The sequence below is a fragment of the Bombina bombina genome, chromosome 2 (assembly GCF_027579735.1).
Source record: "Bombina bombina isolate aBomBom1 chromosome 2, aBomBom1.pri, whole genome shotgun sequence".
Taxonomy (NCBI): Eukaryota; Metazoa; Chordata; class Amphibia; order Anura; family Bombinatoridae; genus Bombina; species Bombina bombina.
The window spans coordinates 1,424,921,748-1,424,933,798 of record NC_069500.1 but is presented as its reverse complement, the minus strand read 5'-3'; positions in this window follow the sequence as shown (position 1 = coordinate 1,424,933,798).

Below are 12,051 nucleotides of genomic sequence, written 5' to 3'. Positions count from 1 at the left end.
CATATACATATTTAGACATAACTATATACATACATATACATCTTTAGACATAACTATATACATACATATACATATTTAGACATAACTATATACATACATATACATCTTTAGACATAACTATATACATACATATACATCTTTAGACATAACTATATACATACATATACATCTTTAGACATAACTATATACATACATATACATATTTAGACATAACTATATACATACATATACATATTTAGACATAACTATATACATACATATACATCTTTAGACATAACTATATACATACATATACATCTTTAGACATAACTATATACATACATATACATATTTAGACATAACTATATACATACATATACATATTTAGACATAACTATATACATACATATACATATTTAGACATAACTATATACATACATATATATCTTTAGACATAACTATATACATATTTAGACATAACTATATACATACATATACTTATTTAGACATAACTATATACATATTTAGACATAACTATATACATACATATACATATTTAGACATAACTATATACATACATATACATATTTAGACATAACTATATACATACATATACATCTTTAGACATAACTATATATATATACATATACATCATTAGACATAACTATATACATACATACACATCTTTAGAGATAACTATATACATATTTAGACATAACTATATACATACATATACTTATTTAGACATAACTATATACATATTTATACATAACTATATACATACATATACTTATTTAGACATAACTATATACATATTTAGACATAACTATATACATACATATACATATTTAGACATAACTATATACATACATATACATATTTAGACAAAAATATATACATACATATACATCATTAGACATAACTATATACATACATATACATCTTTAGACATAACTATATACATACTTACACATATTTAGACATAACTATATACATACATACACATCTTTAGACATAACTATATACATACATACACATCTTTAGACATAACTATATACATACATATACATCTTTAGACATAACTATATACATACATACACATCTTTAGACATAACTATATACATACATACACATCTTTAGACATAACTATATACATACATATACTTCTTTAGACATAACTATATACATACATACACATATTTAGACATAACTATATACATACATACACATATTAGACATAACTATATACATATATATACATCTTTAGACATAACTATATACATACATACACATCTTTAGACATAACTATATACATACATACACATATTTAGACATAACTATATACATACATATACTTCTTTAGACATAACTATATACATACATACACATCTTTAGACATAACTATATACATACATATACTTCTTTAGACATAACTATATACATACATATACATATTTAGACATAACTATATACATACATATACATCTTTAGACATAACTATATACATACATACACATCTTTAGACATAACTATATACATACATATACATATTTAGACATAACTATATACATACATATACATCTTTAGACATAACTATATACATACATACACATATTTAGACATAACTATATACATACATATACATCTTTAGACATAACTATATACATACATATACATCTTTAGACATAACTATATACATACATATACATCTTTAGACATAACTATATACATACATACACATATTTAGACATAACTATATACATACATATACATCTTTAGACATAACTATATACATACATACACATCATTAGACATAACTATATACATACATCTACTTCTTTAGACATAACTATATACATACATATACATCTTTAGACATAACTATATACATACATACACATATTTAGACATGTATATGTATATATCTCAGTGTTAAAGCACTTTGCAGATTTTTTTTCTAACACTCATGAGACCTCATATCTTTGAGCCCTTATAACTATTGTGTTATTATTGTGCAATATTTTTTGTGAACATTTTTTATTATGCAGTGCTATTGTGAGTGTAACTGATATGTATTTTTGAAGTGTTTTGTACAATTTTTAAGTTTTGCGAGTCCGTTAACAAGAGCTCTGAAGTCGCGTTATTATTCTAGCGTAAATCCCGATTGTAAACGATTGCAAACCCAGCGCACACAAACAACCACGGTAAATCCCTTATCATTTGCGTGCAAATATTTGCTCTCCAATTATCTGGCCCTTAACGGTTTGGTTTAATCTTTATACAATATAGGATAATCATTTTTCATTTTCTATATCTGTGTAATATGCTGGTAATAAAGAAAATACAGTTTTACCACCCTCAATCATCTCAATATTTTCCATTTTCTTTTTCCAATCTTGCATCATTATTTCTTCATTTCTTTTGAGAAAAAAAAACTGACTCATTTGTTCACTGCTCTACAGTATAATGTATTTAAATTATAAACTAAATCTTGTTATGACAATAACTTTCCACTTGAGCCTCTGTCTCTCGCTTCCTATATTTAGATTTTATTTAATATTTTTACTCACCACCAGTACAATTATAACATTCTTTTTCCTTTATTTATCTGTTGCGCTTTCATTTTGTTAGGATTTAAATTTGTTACCAGAAGCCTTTTAGTCAGTGTCACAAGACATCTACATTTCTTTAGGTCTTCTACATTCAAGAAATATTTTGTTTATAATATTTCTTTCATTCACATGAAGTAAGCACCATGCATCGATAAAAAAAAAAGAAATACCGTAGTTCTTCAGGAAATAAAAATGCATTATTTGTTTGGGGGGGGACTTTACTAATTTGATTGTATTGAAAAAACATCGCCTATGGGCAAGATTTATTACAAGGTGAATGCCCCAATCGGCTGCACACTCGCTCATTTGAACTTGCAAGTGATATTTATGAAGCAGTGCTTCATAAGCTTCTGCCAAATTCCATCAAAAGCTCAACAGAATGGAGAGAATCCACTGAAAAACCCCATCACATCCAGATCCTGCATAGTGAATGGCTCTCAAGCTAAAATTTGTCTTTCTACGTTTCAAGGACCCTCACAGTACTGAGTAGTACAAACCTTCTTATATAGTCTTGATAGACCAGAGAGCTTCAGAGAATCTGGACCTTAGAGTTAACTATAAACCAATGAAAATTGTTATTAAACTATTCAAGGTTTTACTTTTTTTTTTTTAGTGCAATACAGGTGACTGTTATTTTGTGAGGGTTCTATGTGTAACAATTCACAATAGCGCCTTTTCCTTGTGATCATGTGACCACTATTGCAGCAATTATTCCAGAGGCTCCTTAGCTGAAACAGAAGATTTGCAGACGCGTTTTTGCCCCCTGCAGTTACAGTACAGCACTATCATACAGCGTGCAGTACATGTGAGTAGTTTGACATTCAATTGCTTTCTTAAAGGGCCAGTATTTGCTTTTGTGCATGTAAAAGAGCAGTAACATATTACAAATATATTTCCAAGCTGGACTTTTTGATGTTGAAGCTAAAAAATAAATAAAAATAAATAAACCTTTATAAAAATGTCCTTTTAATAAGGAAATAAAAATTGTATGTAAAGGGCATTGCAATATAAAATGTGTACAGTACATATACAGTAAAACACAAAATAAAAACTGATAAAGTATGTTAGGCAACCCCCCGAGTGTAAGGTTATATGCACAATAGGTTGTGGCAAAAAATACTAAAATACGAATGTATATAGCAATACATATCCTTGTGTCTATTACTCACAACCAACAAATAAAACTAATTAATATTACACACATGAATATAGATGTATATACTCACACCCCCATATGCAGTGCCACACTGGGAGACAGGGCGTGTATCTGCAATTAAAAATTAAAAAAAAGTCTTAATTGTGAGAATATTGCAAAGTCCAAATGTATAATCACACACACAAGTAATATCCAGTGGTGTGTGACTTAATCTCTGTCTCCTCTAACAGGAGGGATGAAAATGTCCTTGTATGTCCGGGAGACGCTTGCAACACTGCTGCTCTCTACACAGGAATGTCCAGTTCCCAATGACAGCTAAATGTGTACAAGATAAGAAAAGAAAAAGAGAGAGCACATGTGAAACTGTTATATATTCATAGATGCCAACACATTCATTCAACACCTCAATTACAATGATAGGAACCTATAAACCATGTCTATCAGTTCCAGTATTGCCCTTTCTGTGACATCACAATGTTGCGTGTCCGACGTATGTTTCACCAATAGTTGCTTGGCTTTCATCCTTGGCAAATTAGTATGGGTCAAACAAAAAAAGAGTTCCCAGAAATAGCGCTCAGTATAGGAGTAAAATAGTAAAAATATATCTCTAGTGTCTACCTCATATATGTGCAGACAGCTGCGATAGTTTGGATCCGGCAATGCAATACTATCTGTAAGTATCCCCAACTTAAAAAGACTTCTTCTCCACATCAAACAGTGCTCCCATGCTCCGTCTCTCAGTCTCGTAGTATCGGCACTTGCATGAGACACAAGCTCATTACGTCATATACATACCTCCAATCATCAGCTGTGCATTACCTGCAAACCACCAAGGGAGATCCTGGCTCCTCCAATATGACAACTCCAAAACAACAAGACAGTGGGGCAGGTATAAAAATATAAAATTTAACTTTTATTGGCAATAAAGATAGAAACATGTACCATGCATGGCATAGACTCCAGGCTCCAGGTCTTACGCATTTCGGCTGCGTGCCTTAATCATAGACCTGATTTATGATAAAGGCACGCAGCCGAAGCACTTAAAACGGTACTGACCATACTGCTGATAATGTAAAAAATGGTTGTTTGTTATTGCGTTGACAAGAATAAGGAATCATCTGCAGCATTAACATGCCCATAATTGTCAAGTGATAGATTGTGTTTAACCCACAATCATAAATTAGAACCAGCACTATGTAAACAAGTTAAAGTATTTTTGAGTTAAATTAAAGCTCCTTATTTTGGTTTTGATAATAGATGCAGAGCTATCCCTTTTACTTCATGCTAAGGAATTATATGTTTTATTTTCTACATGGTTTAACCATTGTTACTGTATGAAAATGAAACAGTAAATAGATTTAGCACTAGATCACAAGTGGCAGGCTATATTTAATATATGCATGTATTACAAGTCTAAAATAAAGCGTTCGCTTGAGTGCAATCAAATTTAACTCGTGCCAGGATTACTTGACTGAAAAACTCCCGTAAAGGGTTAGGGCTAAAATAAAATTTGCACCGAACACAACATAAATACATGAAAATAAACTGTTACACTCATATAAACACGATCTGATAAATATTAGTCATACATTTAGTAATAAAAAAATGTTTATAAGCTGTCACGGGTTATAATATATATATATATTTATATAGTATATGTGTAAATAATAATGCTATAATAATATTTAATAATGTATATTTACTGTAAATAGTTATTATTCTAATGTTTTTAATATAGGGGCAAAAGTTCTTTGTATTTTTACATTGATATTCCTATTTATATATGAATATATCTATAACTGTGTGCATTTATATATATATATATATATATATATATATATATACAGGGAGTGCAGAATTATTAGGCAAGTTGTATTTTTGAGGATTAATTTTATTATTGAACAACAACCATGTTCTCAATGAACCCAAAAAACTAATTAATATCAAAGCTGAATATTTTTGGAAGTAGTTTTTAGTTTGTTTTTAGTTTTAGCTATTTTAGGGGGATATCTGTGTGTGCAGGTGACTATTACTGTGCATAATTATTAGGAAACTTAACAAAAAACAAATATATACCCATTTCAATTATTTATTTTTACCAGTGAAACCAATATAACATCTCAACATTCACAAATATACATTTCTGACATTCAAAAACAAAACAAAAACAAATCAGTGACCAATATAGCCACCTTTCTTTGCAAGGACACTCAAAAGCCTGCCATCCATGGATTCTGTCAGTGTTCTGATCTGTTCACCATCAACATTGCGTGCAGCAGCAACCACAGCCTCCCAGACACTGTTCAGAGAGGTGTACTGTTTTCCCTCCTTGTAAATCTCACATTTGATGATGGACCACAGGTTCTCAATGGGGTTCAGATCAGGTGAACAAGGAGGCCATGTCATTAGATTTTCTTCTTTTATACCCTTTCTTGCCAGCCACGCTGTGGAGTACTTGGACGCGTGTGATGGAGCATTGTCCTGCATGAAAATCATGTTTTTCTTGAAGGATGCAGACTTCTTCCTGTACCACTGCTTGAAGAAGGTGTCTTCCAGAAACTGGCAGTAGGACTGGGAGTTGAGCTTGACTCCATCTTCAACCCGAAAAGGCCCCACAAGCTCATCTTTGATGATACCAGCCCAAACCAGTACTCCACCTCCACCTTGCTGGCGTCTGAGTCGGACTGGAGCTCTCTGCCCTTTACCAATCCAGCCACGGGCCCATCCATCTGGCCCATCAAGACTCACTCTCATTTCATCAGTCCATAAAACCTTAGAAAAATCAGTCTTGAGATATTTCTTGGCCCAGTCTTGATGTTTCAGCTTGTGTGTCTTGTTCAGTGGTAGTCGTCTTTCAGCCTTTCTTACCTTGGCCATGTCTCTGAGTATTGCACACCTTGTGCTTTTGGGCACTCCAGTGATGTTGCAGCTCTGAAATATGGCCAAACTGGTGGCAAGTGGCATCTTGGCAGCTGCACGCTTGACTTTTCTCAGTTCATGGGCAGTTATTTTGCGCCTTGGTTTTTCCACACGCTTCTTGCGACCCTGTTGACTATTTTGAATGAAACGCTTGATTGTTCGATGATCACGCTTCAGAAGATTTGCAATTTTAAGAGTGCTGCATCCCTCTGCAAGATATCTCACTATTTTTGACTTTTCTGAGCCTGTCAAGTCCTTCTTTTGACCCATTTTGCCAAAGGAAAGGAAGTTGCCTAATAATTATGCACACCTGATATAGGGTGTTGATGTCATTAGACCACACCCCTTCTCATTACAGAGATGCACATCACCTAATATGCTTAATTGGTAGTAGGCTTTCGAGCCTATACAGCTTGGAGTAAGACAACATGCATAAAGAGGATGATGTGGTCAAAATACTCATTTGCCTAATAATTCTGCACTCCCTGTATATATATATATATATACATATATTTTTTAAATTAATATTTTTAGGTATTTTATATTTAATAAATAAATAACACACCTTAATATAACTCATGTCAGGTTAGCACAAACAAAGAATTAGTGCACTCATCTCCGGCAAACCTACATAGTGAAATCTGAAGCATTTTATGCATATTTTACATTCCTATGTTCTTCACATAGAAAAAAAAATATTTTAGTTTTAAATATATATTTCTTTTTAAATATGTATTTCTAGATATATCTACCTATATTTCTATACGAATATATATTTATAGATAGATAGATAGATAGATAGGAATATCAATTAGAATAAAAATTACATTTTGCTGTATATGAAAAACATTGGAATGTGAAGTATAAATAACTCCTGTCGGGTTAGCATGCTCTCCTTTGAAGTCTATGGGGAGAATAAGTTGGTTGTGATGTCCAATGTCCTGAAGTTAGCACTCGTCAGGTTTCACTTGCACGCAAAAGTTTTAACATCAACTTGTAATATGCCCGCTAACCTGCCCAAGCAAAGTCTTTACTTCTGGTGTGTTATTGCTCGACCAACAGCGCTGAATAGCGCACCACTTGAAATCTAGCCCATAATGCGCACGATCACAAGGATAACTGAATGTACAATCATGCGCACAGTACAGCTGCTGATTCATCGCCATAAACATCAGGAACGAATGCTGTTAGTGACACTCAGGAACCTGCTGCGGCTGATGAGAGGAAGGAATTAAATGAATGGAGCATTGCTAACGAGGATGAATTAAACATAATTCTCTCACAGGGATGATGACATTATTGACAATTACACAGGGGTAGCGCAGACAATACGGTTTTTATTGCTTGTAATGAGGAGAGAGAATCTCACGCTGGCTCTGCATGAGCCGTAACTGGGGACAAAATGCCAAGCAGGAAAACTGTGACTGAAAATCAGGGTTATTCCACCAAATACTGATTCCTGAACTCTTGCTAAGTTAAAGCATTAGTATTGTGTTGTTTCAATGAATATGAAATGGTTTTCTTTGTATTGTTCCAGGTCTGAAAACACTGCATCTTTTTGTTATTTTGACCAGTTGTCATTTTCTGCAAATAAATAATGTAAATGACAATATTTTTATTTGGGAGAAATGTCAGTAATTTAGAGAATACAAACATACCTGTAAATAGCAAAGCCAGAGAAACTGATCGTTTTGCACTGCTCTCTTAGCGCAGTTGGTCTAATTTGGTGTCAGGTTAGCGTGCAAGCAATAAGTGTACGTTTTTTGAACTGCACACCTTTGAAGTCTATGGGAGAAGTCACAGCGGACACAATTTTTTTTCCCTAAGCCCTAATCTGCTATTCACCCACATCACAATCTATCTAATAAAAGTATAAACCCCTAAATCTGCGAACCCCAACATCGCCAACTATCTAATAAATGCATTAACCCCTAAATAGCCAAACCCCCACATCACAAAATAACGAATTAACTTATTAACCCCTAAACCGCCAAACCCCCACATCGCAATAAACCTAATAAATCTATTAACTCCTAGACCTCCAACCCCCCACAACGCAAATAACTAATTTGCGGCTAGATTTAGAGTTTTGTCGGTAACGACCCGCGTAGCTAACGCTGGCTTTTTTCTGGCCGCACCTTTAAAATAACTCTGGTATTGAGAGTCCACAGAATGGCTGCGTTAGGCTCCAAAAAAGGAGCGTAGAGCATATTTAACGCCACTGCAACTCTCGATACCAGAGTTGCTTACGGACGCGGCCAGCCTCAAAAACGTGCTCGTGCACGATTCCCCCATAGGAAACAATGGGGCTGTTTGAGCTGAAACAAAACCTAACACCTGCAAAAAAGCCGCGTTCAGCTCCTAACGCAGCCCCATTGTTTCCTATGGGGAAACACTTCCTACGTCTGCACCTAACACTCTAACATGTACCCCGAGTCTAAACACCCCTAACCTTACACTTATTAACCCCTATTCTGCTGCCCCCGCTATCGCTGACTCCTGTATATTATTTTTAACCCCTAATCTGCCGCTCCGTAAACCGCCACTACTTACATTATCCCTATGTACCCCTAATCTGCTGCCCCTAACACCGCCGACCCCTATATTATATTTATTAACCCCTAATCTGCCCCCCACAATGTCGCCTCCACCTGCCTACACTTATTAACCCCTAATCTGCCGACCGGACCGCACCACTATTATTATAAAGTTATTAACCCCTAATCCGCCTCACTAACCCTATAATAAATAGTATTAACCCCTAATCTGCCCTCCCTAACATCGCCGACACCTAACTTCAATTATTAACCCCTATTCTGCCGACTGGAGCTCACCGCTATTCTAATAAATGTATTAACCCCTAAAGCTAAGTCTAACCCTAACACTAACACCCCCCTAAGTTAAATATAATTTTAATCTAACGAAATTAATTAACTCTTATTAAATAAATTATTCCTATTTAAAGCTAAATACTTACCTGTAAAATAAATCCTAATATAGCTACAATATAAATTATAATTTTAGGATTTATATTTATTTTACAGGTAACTTTGTATTTATTTTAACCAGGTACAATAGCTATTAAATAGTTAAGAACTATTTAATAGCTAAAATAGTTAAAATAATTACAAATTTACCTGTAAAATAAATCCTAACCTAAGTTACAATTAAACCTAACACTACACTATCAATAAATTAATTAAATAAACTACCTACAATTACCTACAATTAAACCTAACACTACACTATCAATAAATAAATTAAATACAATTCCTACAAATAACTACAATGAAATAAACTAACTAAAGTACAAAAAATAAAAAAGAACTAAGTTACAAAAAATAAAAAAATTTTTTACAAACATAAGAAAAATATTACAACAATTTTAAACTAATTACACCTACTCTAAGCCCCCTAATAAAATAACAAAGCCCCCCAAAATAAAAAAATGCCCTACCCTATTCTAAATTACTAAAGTTCAAAGCTCTTTTACCTTACCAGCCCTGAACAGGGCCCTTTGCGGGGCATGCCCCAAGAAGTTCAGCTCTTTTGCCTGTAAAAAAAAACATACAATACCCCCCCCCAACATTACAACCCACCACCCACATACCCCTAATCTAACCCAAACCCCCCTTAAATAAACCTAACACTAAGCCCCTGAAGATCTTCCTACCTTATCTTCACCATACCAGGTTCACCGATCGATCCAGAAGAGCTCCTCCGATGTCCTGATCCAAGCCCAAGCGGGGGGCTGAAGAGGTCCATGATCCGGCTGAAGTCTTCATCCAAGCGGGAGCTGAAGAGGTCCATGATCCGGATGAAGTCTTCTATCAACGGCATCTTCAATCTTCTTTCTTCAGGAGCCATCATCTTCCATCCGACGCGGAACATCCCCTTCTCCCGACGCCTACTAGCCGAATGACGGTTCCTTTAAATGACGTCATCCAAGATGGCGTCCCTCGAATTCCGATTGGCTGATAGGATTCTATCAGCCAATCGGAATTAAGGTAGGAATATTCTGATTGGCTGATGGAATCAGCCAATCAGAATCAAGTTCAATCCGATTGGCTGATCCAATCAGCCAATCAGATTGAGCTCGCATTCTATTAGCTGATCGGAACAGCCAATAGAATGCGAGCTCAATCTGATTGGCTGATTCCATCAGCCAATCAGAATATTCCTACCTTAATTCCGATTGGCTGATAGAATCCTATCAGCCAATCGGAATTCGAGGGACGCCATCTTGGATGACGTCATTTAAAGGAACCGTCATTCGTCATTCAGTCGTCGGCCAGGATGGATGTTCCGCGTCGGAGGTCTTCAGGATGCTGCCACTCCGCTCCGGATGGATGACGATAGAAGATGCCTCTTGGATGAAGACTTCAATCGGATGGAGGACCTCTTCAGCTCCCACTTGGATGAAGACTTCTAACGGATGGAGGACCTCTTCAGCTCCCACTTGGATGAAGCTTTGTTATTTTATTAAGGGGCTTAGAGTAGGTGTAATTAGTTTAAAATTGTTGTAATATTTTTCTTATGTTTGTAATTATTTTTTTATTTTTTGTAACTTAGTTCTTTTTTATTTTTTGTACTTTAGTTAGTTTATTTCATTGTAGTTATTTGTAGGAATTGTATTTAATTTATTTATTGATAGTGTAGTGTTAGGTTTAATTGTAGGTAATTGTAGGTATTTTATTTAATTTATTGATAGTGTAGTGTTAGGTTTAATTGTAGGTAATTGTAGGTATTTTATTTAATTTATTGATAGTGTAGTGTTAGGTTTAATTGTAACTTAGGTTAGGATTTATTTTACAGGTAATTTTGTAATTATTTTAACTAGGTAGCTATTAAATAGTTCTTAACTATTTAATAGCTATTGTACCTGGTTAAAATAAATAAAAGTTACCTGTAAAATAAATATAAATCCTAAAATAGCTATAATATAATTATAATTTATATTGTAGCTATATTAGGATTTATTTTACAGGTAAGTATTTAGCTTTAAATAGGAATAATTTATTTAATAAGAGTTAATTAATTTTGTTAGATTAAAATTATATTTAACTTAGGGGGGTGTTAGTGTTAGGGTTAGACTTAGCTTTAGGGGTTAATGCATTTATTAGAATAGCGGTGAGCTCCGGTCGGCAGATTAGGGGTTAATGTTTGAAGTTAGGTGTTGGCAATGTTAGGGAGGGCAGATTAGGGGTTAATACTATTTATTATAGGGTTAGTGAGGCGGATTAAGGGTTAATAACTTTATTATAATAGCGGTGCGGTCCGGTCGGCAGATTAGGGGTTAATAAGTGTAGGCAGGTGGAGGCGACGTTGAGGGCGGCAGATTAGGGGTTAATAAATATAATATAGGGGTCGGCGGTGTTAGGGGCA